Source organism: Pogona vitticeps, chromosome 3 (assembly GCF_051106095.1).
Source record: "Pogona vitticeps strain Pit_001003342236 chromosome 3, PviZW2.1, whole genome shotgun sequence".
In the NCBI taxonomy this organism is placed as follows: domain Eukaryota; kingdom Metazoa; phylum Chordata; class Lepidosauria; order Squamata; family Agamidae; genus Pogona; species Pogona vitticeps.
The window spans coordinates 189,166,007-189,178,544 of record NC_135785.1 but is presented as its reverse complement, the minus strand read 5'-3'; positions in this window follow the sequence as shown (position 1 = coordinate 189,178,544).

Sequence of the window (12,538 nt, the reverse complement as noted above, 5' to 3'; positions counted from 1 at the left end):
CTTCTGCCTAACTCACTGAGACATTTGGCCAGCTAGGCATAGATACAGATATTTTACCCAAACCATCTATAGATGCAGAGTGCTTTATGACTAACATAGTCATGTCTAGAGAAAAGGTAGAGAAGCTCCTGTCATATACACCACAGAAAGATGTCCTGAGCAGTGAAGTAATCTTCTGATCATTTTTCTATCAACAGTGTTTCCATTGCACATGTTTTGTATACCACATGTGGATGTCTGCTCATGGAAACACACAAATAGTGGTAGCCCCATATACCCAAACGTCCAGTTGACTCAGCGTGCTTTCAGACAAATCTTGTATTGTGCAGTCACCATCCTGCCTCATTTGTGATGTTGGTAGTGATCCAGATGATGTTGTTCTTCAGATCTTTCATGCATCACCCTCCTATTTCTACCCACCATGTCTTCCACAGAAACCCATTAGGAAGGAATGCATGAAATAGCTCTATATCATTTTCTGGTGACTAGTGCTTAGAAGCACCCAAAGTTAATAGGGCTGCTCTTAACATAAAGTTACACAGCAGTGAGGGATCATGGTGGACAAAGAATGGCTCTTTTGAATGTAAACAACCAGTTATTCACATTTCAGCAGACTGATGCACAAGGGGAGTTGTGTATCTCGTGGCTTTAATTGGGTTTCCAATGTAAAGTCCTGCCAATAGGAAATAGAAGGATGTTAAATTAGATGCAACAACAACTTTCAGATAACAGCGTTTCCTGCTTTGCATTCCAAAACATCCCTTTTCTCATTAGAAGTATTAAAGGACTACCCACACAAGGATTGTGGGAGACGGTTCTGATATCTGTATTGCCTTCTTTCATGTTTTCCATATTAGAAAAAAAACACTTCTTAGAGCTTCTAGGAGTAATGGTACTTTCCCCCCCCCCCAGTCTACTTATCTGTTGGTTGTTTTTCAAATCATTCCCTTTTCTTTAAGATTTTAAACAGCTGGGTTTACCCACCAGAGAAGTCCTGATTTGCTTATTGAACTCTAGAAGAAAAAACATTTAAAGCACATTTTGTTCTGAGAAGCAGTTTTAATACAGCAGCTGCCTAAATTCATTTGAGATGCCTTAGCAGCAGTACAACAACCACAGTCAACAAGGTCATGAAGAGAAGGCAGACACTTGGGAAACAAAATCATCTAACCTTCTACTGTCATTTGTGATACCAGAAATTATACAAGTTAATATGCAAGTCTGTTATGGAAATGATGCAATAATCATGTGTCTCTACATTCATTATGAGATAATTAGTTCTAATTGCAAATTAAATTCCGATTGAATTAAAAGAGTTCAGGAGTTTGGATTTTTTTAAAAAAATTATTTGTTAGCCTGTTCTTGTAGTATTTCTGCTGTCTGGACAGGTTTGAAATACAAACAAGCATCTGTTCTAAAATGGCTACACCGACTTTCAAGCTCCTCTTTGAAGTCTTCTCCTCTGTTGTCAGCAAACTCTGCTCTGTATCATTCCCTTAAACAGAACAGTTCTGTTTTATTAAATCTGTATACTGTAGCCAAGTAAATCATCATCATCATCATCTTAGAACTGCAGAGCTAGAAGAGACCCTTTGGATCATCAAGTCCAGCCCATGTCAAGGAGGCACAGGGGGGAACTAGACTCCATGTCTTAAAACCACTGATCTATCCAGCAGTGTGCATGGAAAATGGAAAACCCACAAGAATTCCCCAAACCACTCATCGAATGAATAACCACATCATGTTTGCAATTTAGATTACACCAGCTTCACTGAACACCTATTTTAATCCTTTAAACCTACGTTAATCTAATCCATATACATTAATGATATTTTTGTAGAATGCTGAAAGAGAAAATCATGACACTCAGTCAAATAGATTAACCCCTGCCCAAGTTGAGATCTTCATGCTGGACTGTGTTCGCTCTGCAGGTAGGCCATCCAACTGAAGACTTTTCTTCTGCATCCAACAACTTCATAATGCAAAAATTATCTCTCAATGTGACATTTTGTGAGAGAGCACCACGATGAAGGGTGACACAACTAGAGATGGGATAGTCGTTTACAAATACGAACCTCCCGACAGGTGGAAATAATGAGGGTCCGGTCCCATGGGAGCCCTGTGGGGTGACCCTATCAATCATCAGGCCCAACCTCTGTCAAGAAGGCACAGTGGGGAATCCAACTTTCAACCTCTGGTTCCACAGCCAGATGCCTAAACCACTGGTTCTTAACCTTTGTTACTCAGATGTTTTTGGACTGCAGCTCCCAGAAGCCTTCACCATCAGCTGTGCTGGCTGGGATTTCTGGGAGTTGCAGTTCAAAAACACCTGCGTAACAAAGGTTAAGAACCACTGGCCTAAACCACTGAGCTATCCAGCATGAAAACTTTACCTCAGTTGAAGATGTAAAAGAGAGAAATGAACCTGTTAGCAAACTATAATTCAGTTACCTCTTGTGGCCACTGTCCAAAAAGGAACTTCTTTAAACTTTGGGAAGAAGAAGAGTACTTATATTGTGCTTTCTTTCTTCATATGAAGTAGGAAGGGCATGAATGCTGTGCTTACTTTCTACATATTATCTCAACCAGAATCGTAGTGACAGTTGATGAGATGTCCTCAGTATGGGGATCTGAACTAGGTCTCCTCCCCCACTCCCCACTGGGAAAAGGGAAACTTAAATTTAGGATATAATGGAGACAAAAAGCTTAGACATTTCCACATGCACTTGTTATATCAATCAAAATTCTGTATTAGTTGCATTAACCCCCAGAGGAAGGAAAAACCAAGGGTCCATTGTCTTGCCTCATCTTGCTCACCCTCTCAGCTAGAGAGATTGGACATTTCTACAAGCACCTTATCACAGTGATTGAAGCTCATTGATTAAAGCTGATGATGGCAACATGCGAGCAGGAGGAGGGATGTGCTCCTCCATGTCTTCTCTCTTGGTATGTGAGCCCACATCTTTTTTGCTTCCTTTTGTGCTGAGATTTCAAGACTTTGGAAATAATTAAGATATTGATTACCCATCTTCTTCTCTCTTTTTTTCCCTGTCATGCAGCCAAATATGCCAGCTAGTGTTTTCTTATCATGCTATGTTAACCGGGTGGCACATCAGTCAAGGCATGACATCTGCAGCATACAGAAAAATGCATTGTACTGGGGATAAAAAAATTATTGAGGCTGTCCACCATTCTCCAAATTCCAATGATACTTTACTCTTTTGATTTCCCTAACAAACGTTCATAAAAGTTATTTCTGTTTTACTGGAGAGATTATGTTTTAAGATTAATCATCATTTATTCTTAGATGAGTGGTTTCAGCAAGATCGACACAACCATTACATTCTGCAATGCACCTTTTAAATAGGGTGAATGATTGTTGACTGCTTAGTTATATCTGGAGATCGGTTTCTCAAGCTTTAATCTGTTCGATAAATGGTGGCACAAAAGGGTATTCTGGCATGAAGGCTGTTTATGTTTCATAGTGGATTTTAGATAATTTTCAGCTAAATGACATAAGGTCTTTGGAATCGTGGTCGTCTCTTGTCACTGATCACACATAGTCCTGGAAGATTGGCTTCACCAGGTTCCCTTCTGTTGGCACAAATTGGTGAAAAACAGGGTGCCTAGACAATGGCAAAGGACTTTTCATGCCAAACACAAAAAATATTAAAATACATAATATAACTTGTCTTAATATACTTTTCTGAGTCTAAAAATATGCCAGACCAAAAGAAACATATTTACATAAAAAGCAGACAAGGTCAAATAACAAAGAAAGCCCTTAATTAGTTGTAATCAACTTTAATTTGCATACCGTATATAATTCCTAAATGATTGTTAATAATAACTTTATATAATGGACTTCCAATTTTCATGAAAATGGCACATTTTGATAAGCAGACACAAAACCCTAGTACTAATAAGGTTTAATTTGCATACATTAGACTGATTATCCAAACAAAAGGATTACAGTATTACTTCTCCATACCTTTATGTCCTTATTATGCACATTTATTAACTTCACAAAAGCTAGCTGTTACTGACAAACAATAGCCATGGGTGAAAGAGAAATCTTCAACATGAATAAAAACATTTTAATGCAAAAGAGCAAAGTTTATACAGTATAAATGCTGCACTTAACTCTTTCTTAGCAAAAGGCACATATTTTAGAAGTTCAGTTTATATTGGGGATTTATCATTTTCTCTTGTATAATTTTATGGATGGCATAATATTACTTTTTTAAAAGTCTAACATTGACTATAGCAACTTGGGTCACAGGTCATTTTGCACAATGTAAGAGTAATTGTCATAAATCTATAGGATATTTATGTGCAGACGCGCTGTGGGCTAAACTGCAGAAGCCTGTGCTGCAGGGTCAGAAGACCAAGCAGTCATAAGATCGAATCCACGCAACGGAGTGAGTGCCCGTTGCTTGTCCCAGCTCCCGCCAACCTAGCGGTTCGAAAGCATGCAAATGGGAGTAGATCAATAGGGACCACTTCGGTGGGAAGGTAACAGCGTTCTGTGTCTAAGTCACACTGGCCATGTGACCACGAAAAATTGTCTTCAGACAAACACTGGCTCTATGGCTTGGAAACAGGGATGAGCACCGCCCCCTAGAATCGAACACGACTGGACAAAAAATTGTCAAGGAGAACCTTTACCTTTACCTTTGCATGCAGAGTTACAGCATTTGTGAGATTCTATATGAAACTATGAAAATAAATAGAAACCTATCTGAATACCTTTATTTTTTCCAGTATTCTCTTAAGTAAATCATTTCATAAATGTTGTAAGTCTGTATACTGATCCACTTGCAGAAATACTTGAAGGTTGAACTTATTCACTGTGGGCCACACAAGATATTGATACATATTTCAAAAGCCATGCTTTGCAAAAGTAAAAACAGTAATGCAGGAACATTCAAAATAACTAAAAAGCCTATGCCATTATGTTGGGTAAGTAAGAAAGAAATAGGAACAATTCCAATTTATGGTTGGCCTATACCATCAATATGAAAAATTGTGTTGATACCAACATATCAATCAACAGAACGAGAATGAATATTTAAACCTCTATGTACTTTAATATTTCTACTGACCTACAGGAAAACTATTAACAGCAGTCATTGAATAGTAAAATTTTAAAGGGAGCAAGGATCCATATTCACAAAACATTGGGAAACATGAGGGATAAATTGTAAACAATGTGCTAAAAATAGTAACTGTTTGCCACTTATTAATACAAAATCTCCTCATCTGCAATCTATGGATAAGCCTGGTGTTGTTACATCCACTACAATATGCAAGTTGTTGACATTCTCTATTTCAATTAAAAATCTATTTTAAAGTAGTAGCACGGGTGTCAGGAGTAGCAGAATCTGTCCCTCACAATCTGATAGACACTCAGGAGCTAATATTTATGGCAGAAGGGAGGGTTAAATGTCATGAACGGATCTCATATTTGAACACAAATGAAACACAGAAGGGCTTGGAGGAAAGCCAATGAACTTGAAAGTTAAACAGAACACTACTTCAATGTCCCCTCCAACTTATGTTTTGTGACACAGAGCACTCCTGGCGTGCAGTGATGTTAATGATGTGGGGGAAAGGGTGAGGGAAATTAGAAAATGAAGTGTTTTTCACTGATGGCTCTTCTGGCAAGGCACATTGCACACAAACAGAATGATAACTCAGCGCCTGAAAAAGTCCGCCTGAATATATTAATTCTCAAAGGCGTCGTCTTGGCACATTCATCACTTACATCACAGATTTCCCTCTCCTTCTCTCTCTGATTCGATTTTTACAACATGTTTAACTGATCTGGTAAAATATACAGACAGAAGTGGCAACCCAGAGACAGGATGAGCCAGGTAGGCAAAAAAGCAAGCAGACATCCAGCTGTTCAGAAGGACAAATGGGATGGGTTCTGTCTCTGCCAGTAGGATGAGTTGTTCAAAATGAGGGGATGGGCCAGCTGTAGAAGCTTTCTAGGACCCAGGAGGGCCTAGCTGGAGTCCCAGCCCAGGAGGATAATGCAACAGTACACAATAGCTACATGTTCAGTCCCTGAAACCAAGCAGCTCTTTAGGCTGCACATATCCTCCTCTCTCCAGCTTTCTGCAGTACACACAGCCCCTAATAGCCATCTCCTCATCCCAGGAAAAAACAGCATTAAAATAAAGAATTATGTTATTGGGAAATTTGAGAGGGCCCAGTAAATTTCTCCCCACTTTTTTCTCACACAAACATATACTCATACGCGCCCACACAGTGAATGTGCCAGGAGAGGTTTAAACCAGAAATGAATTTCTAACCACCTCCGGTTTTCCCAAGGAGGCATTGTGACTCACAGTCGATCTTGGGGTGGGGGGGACAAAGTGGTGCCCCAACCTTCTGACATTGCCCACCCCTGCAGAAGAGTCTGCACTGCAGAAATGCACTGCCCTGACACAGAGACATGGAGCAATTTTCCAATATGAAAGGCTCCACACCAGCAGCCTGAGATTCCCAAAGGTTTCTCTAGGGCAAAAGGAGAGCCCTGGAACCTGAAGGGGGGGGGGATTGAGATATTTTTAATTAAATTAAAACAAGGTAACATCACCAGGTACTTTATGAAATCATCCTTGTTGTGTAGCATAAAGTTGCACAACAGGATTTCAGTCAGTAACAGCAAACGACTACTTTTCAAATATATCAAGGAGTAATAGGAACTGATTACTTTTGAAAAGTAACTTCCCAACCTTTGTTTCTATCTTGGAGAAGCTATTTCAGACAGTTATTATGTCATAGTCAGTTGTATGACAAACTGCTCTTTCTAGTGATTTATGTTCCAAACTTAAGGAACTGCTAGGCCCATGAAAGTGGATGCACACAGATGTGGTAGGCATCCATCCCAACTCTGCCCACACAACAAATGAGTTGTTAACTATAATCAGTCCTTCATTATGACTCAGCAAACTCTTTCTGAGAAACCTCTATTCAGCTATTTCACAATGTTATACAGATATTATTTTAAGCACTTAGAAAATAGTGAGCACAACAGGTTAACTAATGCAGAAAACAGATTTTATTTCCAAGGGAAATAATAAAATCCATTTTTTTTCCCAGGACAATCATTGAAAGATGCCAATTTTCCTCATAATAAAACCAATTTGCTCTTTTTCTAGGATTAACACCCGAATCAACCACAGTATTATTGTGAAGTAAGGCCTTGCCATTCCAGAGTGGAAGCCACAGAATGCTAATCACTAAAGTAAATTGTTTGAAGGCAAAAAATGAAGTAACTACCTCCATGCTGATGGTGGTTGTTTAGAAGAACACACTTATAGGAAACCATTCATAAATGGAATGCAATTTCATGAAAATTTGCTGTGGATTTAGTTGCACCTCGAAATCAGAACCATTTTACATGCTCCTCGTTAGTCTGCATTTTACCCAGGATTCATCAGGAAACTCCTTACCTGTCTATTATGACCTGTTCTGTGTCCACAAAATGGGTTGTGCTGTATGGACACTTTCTACAACAGCTGTCCTTTTTGTTCAAATAAGTCTCGAATGCACACTCTACCTGATGTTCCAATGATTTCAGCTTAGCCCATCACTTTTTCTGTTTTTACCAGGTTCATAACAAAGCGAGTAGTCCCTGTTTCAAGCCCACTTAGTGTTTTGAACGATAAAACCAACAACATGAATTGGGCCTGGTAATTAATGGCATCGTTTCCTGATTATCCTATTTCTATGCTGTTCATAACAGCTTAGCTGCAGCACGCTGCACCAACGAGAGATCTCAGACCTCTGCCCAGCGGGGCCACACCGTGCAGGCCATTGCAACAGTCAAGGCAAGATGCACCACAGGCACAGATGACTTTTGTCAAGATAAAACTGCCTAAAGTGTGAAAAGCATCATCAAAGCCTCAACATAATGAGTATGGTTGCACAACTCTTAAATCAACTACTGGTATGTATTATATTCATGCTCTGTTTGCTTATATTTTAGTACTGTGTTCTTGGCCAACTTGAGTATTTCATTAACTGGAAAGTATGGTCCACAGCTTTTTATAAACTGCACAAGCAGATCCTATACTGAAGCAAAAGCAAAACAACACAAATACACTATCATCTGACGACAATGTAGAAAACCCCAGAAAGAAAGGTTTTTGTCCCACACTGACTCTGTTGACACTAGTTTTCCCCTCTGCATTGTATGGACAATGGCATCTGTTCCAGAGATGTCAATTTCTCGTTAAATTCCTCTAGTTGCACAGCAGAAGTGCAGGGACTCACAGAGCAGAATAGCCCCAAGCTCCCCAGAGTAGTCCACCTCTTTTTGCTCATCAACTGGCATTTACAGTTTCAATAACTCACTCAGAGACATTTGTAATAGCAAGAATAAAACATGTTTATTTCCTTATAGTTGAACGGAACTACAGCAACTTAAAAACAAACATGAGTGCTTGCAGGAACTGGCCTCAACAGACTCATTGCTTCCCAAAGGCTGTCAGCATACAACAGGGGTGGGGGTGGGGTGGGGGTGGGGGGAAACAGAGCAGAGAAGTGGGGCCCTCTTTGAAACTGAGGCAGGGAAGGAAGGATTGGATAGTGGTGGACAAAATAACAGTCACCCCAGCCCTGAAAGGCCCCTCCCAGCCAAAGCCACTAAAGGCAGCATGCGAGGATGAAAAAACAATATCATGGAAGCAAGGAAAGGTAAACAAATGCTCAGTTTGGGTGGGCTCTTTCGCTGTCATGCAAATCTCTGTGGTGACTTGGTCTCAAAGAGACAATTAGCTTTACAGAAGGCTTGCTTCTGGTGGAGAATAAAACTGGCTGTTCATATGGGTCAATACAACTGCCTTGATCTGGGCACTCTCCTTGGGGCTATGAGTTCCAGGCTCCTTAAAAGCTCAGACAAGGCCTGGACCATTTCACATCATGGGAAAGGAGCAAAAAATACATTTCAGGAAAAAATTGTATTTTTTTTTAATTTGTGTAATGCATGACAGTCCTGCCACCTTGGGATAGCCCCCCCCATGATCCTGCTGCGTGTCCCCCCCCCCACTGCAGCAGGCCTCATGGAGACTGCCATGATGAGTACCTATCCATCAACATGTACCTTGACACCACTAATGCTAAATTCTTCACTTTTTAAGAGGGGGGAGTAGAATCTACTTATTTTTATAGGCTCCTCATCTTTATGCCAATCAAGAAGTAAACAAACAACGGGAGCAGGAAAATGAAAACAAAACAATAGAAAAGTCAGAGGGTGTATTCTTTCACTCCAACCCATGACTGCTTTCAATTTAAACATTTCCCATTACATACTATATTCAAACATTAGCAACAACAAAAAAATCAACCCTATGGAAAGTTGTCCAATACAGTGGTGCCTTGCTTAACGACGATAATCCGTTCCAGGAAAATCGCCATTAAGCGAAAACATCGTAAAGTGAAATTTTAAAAACCCACTGAAACGCATTGAAACCCATTCAGTGTGTTCCAGTGGGGTAAAAACTCACCATCCAGCAAAGATCCTCCATGCGGTGGCCATTTTTGCTGCCTGTATAGCGAGGAATCCATCCCTAAACACAGCAGGGACCCATTTTAATTACCCAGTGGCCATTTTGAAACCGCCGATCAGCTGTTAGAAAAACATCTTTTTGCGGAGAATCAGTTCCTGAAGCAGGGAACCGATCATTGCAAAGCGAAATTCCCCCATTTAGACCATCATTTTGTGATTGCAATTGCAATCGCAAAAAGATAATCGTAAAGCGGATTTGTCGTAATGTGGGGCACTCGTTAAGCGAGGCACCACTGTATTCTGTTCATATGATGACTATCCCAAGAATACCCATCAGCAAAATGTAAAGCAGAATTGAATCTGGGTGAATTTCTATTAATTGTTGTCATTCCCCTGCCCCCTGAGAACCAGTGAATAAGCCTGATGTTTATTTATGTCATTTGTAGTTTTGACATACTGGCTGGGCCAATCATTTTCTTAGCCTTTTCTCTTTTTGTCATGCTTTTAAGCAACTCAGTTTCTTCTGAAAAAAAATGAACCAAGACAGATTTTCTTATATGTCCAGACTGATGGCTACCTGTGGTGATTCAATGAGAACAATGAAAGTGGGCCAAGTTGACAGTTATTAGATCCAATAAATAACCTTTGCCTCTATTCTCAGGTCTCTAATGCACAAATTCAGCTACAAACACCTAGATAAATTTAATTGTGGTCAAAGGCAAATTCTGATTTCTGCAACACATTCTCAGGCTGGCAACATTGTCAATAAAACCCAGGGAAGCTTTCTGTGGGAAAGAAAAAAGATTCAGAAGTTACTTGTTGTCACAGCCGTGACACAACTTGCAGTGTCATCTCTGCCCACACCTGAAACGTTTGTTCTCTCCATGCTGCAAACAGATTCCCACTTAGGAGTAAGCCGGTTATGTGCTGGGATTTGTTTTGTTCTCATTTTTGTATATAAACCTGACCCTTTTCAATTTTCATTGCTTTAAAAGCACAGGCTTATTTATACTGGGACGGAGTCTCGGCTGGTCTGAAATGGAACAGCTCCCCTCCTTACCCTTATTTCCAAGCTGCAATTATGTACTCATGAATCAGAGACTTTTACTATAACCACACAAAAGCGATACAAGGGCTCAATTCAATATTCAGGCTCCAATTCTTGCTTTAGCAGCGAAAAAGGGGTGGGCTTCTCTTTGTGCAGGTCCCTTTGCTTTGCAAAAACCTGGAGCACTCATACGAAAGGAAATGCATTCATTTGACATTCGTTCTCTCCATCCCTTCCTACTGTTTCTCTATATCCTGCAGAAAAGAAGTAAATAATTTTTCACACGGCAGGGATATTCCTTTTCACATACTGTACTCCAGATGAAAAAAAAAATCCCTGGTTCAAATTATATGGAGAACAACAACCATTTTGCCTATTTGCTTGATTACAAGGAAACATTTGCCTTCTTCAAAGCCCATTTAATGTTAAATGCATGACATAATCATTTTCTTCCCATGAAGGTATGAAACCTACTACATATTTCACAGTAAAGAAAGCTCTTTTGGGGGGGAAAAGAACAGAAAACATAAAGTATGCAAATTATTGTCCTACTAATCTTAAGAAGTAACATACCATCATAAATGGGATTCGGAGCCATCTCAAGATTTCAGGTAAGCAACTCACTGAGCTTAGTAAGTGACTCTCTAAGGGCAGAAACTGAGCTAGCTCATGAAAGGATATTAATGTTGGGAAGGAGTGGTTTAAGCAAATATTTTTTTCCTGTGAAATCAGACTTCAAAAGAATTCCTTGTGTATGTTCCTGAAGACCCATCACAAAACAATGCAAACTAATTTGCTGATCAGCAGAGCAGAAGAGGCCCTGGTGGGCACATGGATAGTTTCAGAAGTTAAGGAATTCCCTTTCTTAAGGATGAATTAACTGCAACCTCTATTTCTGCCCTCACCTCAAGCCCCAACGTATTCTCTAGAACACAAGTCCTACTAATTTCTGGGAATGTTGTGCTGCAGTACTTCAACTACCATACAGGTGTTGTGAGACATACACTGTTGTGAGCATGGATGTGCATCGGTCTTCTGATTGCCTCCATGCCAGACCAAATGCCTGCAGACTGATGCCCAACCAACTTTATGCCCTTTTGGAGACACTCTCTCTCAGTACTTTTGTGTTTCCAGATCTCTAGCAAAACTCTATTGCTGTCAATGGAGAAATGCAAACAGCAAGGCCAGCTCATAGACTACAGGCAACACAGAAAGGCTTCTGGCCAGACAGTAGCTCTCTGCAAAGCCAGGTGTTCTGATTTGTTTTTATTTCTCTTCTTTTTTTCCCCCTATTCCCCAGGAGAAAGCCCTCATATGCCTCCTGTATCAGCCATTATAAAGGGACTGTGAGAGGTACTTTCAAAAGGCAATGGGCATGGTCCTCTTTGATTCCTTCTTAAAAGTGTACCATAGGGGGTCTGTGCTTCTCTACACTTGTACTTTCTCTACCCACCTTCCTCTTCCTACCAGTTGTGGTGCTACTGCCACATTACTGACCTTTATGATTCTATCAGTTACTGTACTTCGCAGCAGGGAGGTTCATCTCTAAGGTAAGGAGCATACCCTCCTTCTGTTTTGTCATCAATTCATCATAGTACTCAGTATTTTATTCTCTTTTCCCACTTCTAAATCAACACATGAAAACCAGATTTTAAACAAGAGATATTTCAATGTGTTGGCTTGCTCTGTTCATGTCTGTGGGCTCCTTACACCACCCTGTTGTTACCTCTGTTCTGTTTCTTTTTAATACATTTGCCCAAGGGCACATCCCTTGTGCATACATTATAGGTATACAGTCAAATTGGAAGGAAATATACAAAAAATGCTACTGAATGATCCTAAGTAAAAATTAGATCAAATATAACAAAGTTGAGTGTCTCATATAACATAGAGCAAGGTTCTAATGCAACACATCAAAAAAAGACACACAAAATATATATTTTATTATTATTATTATTAGTTTTATT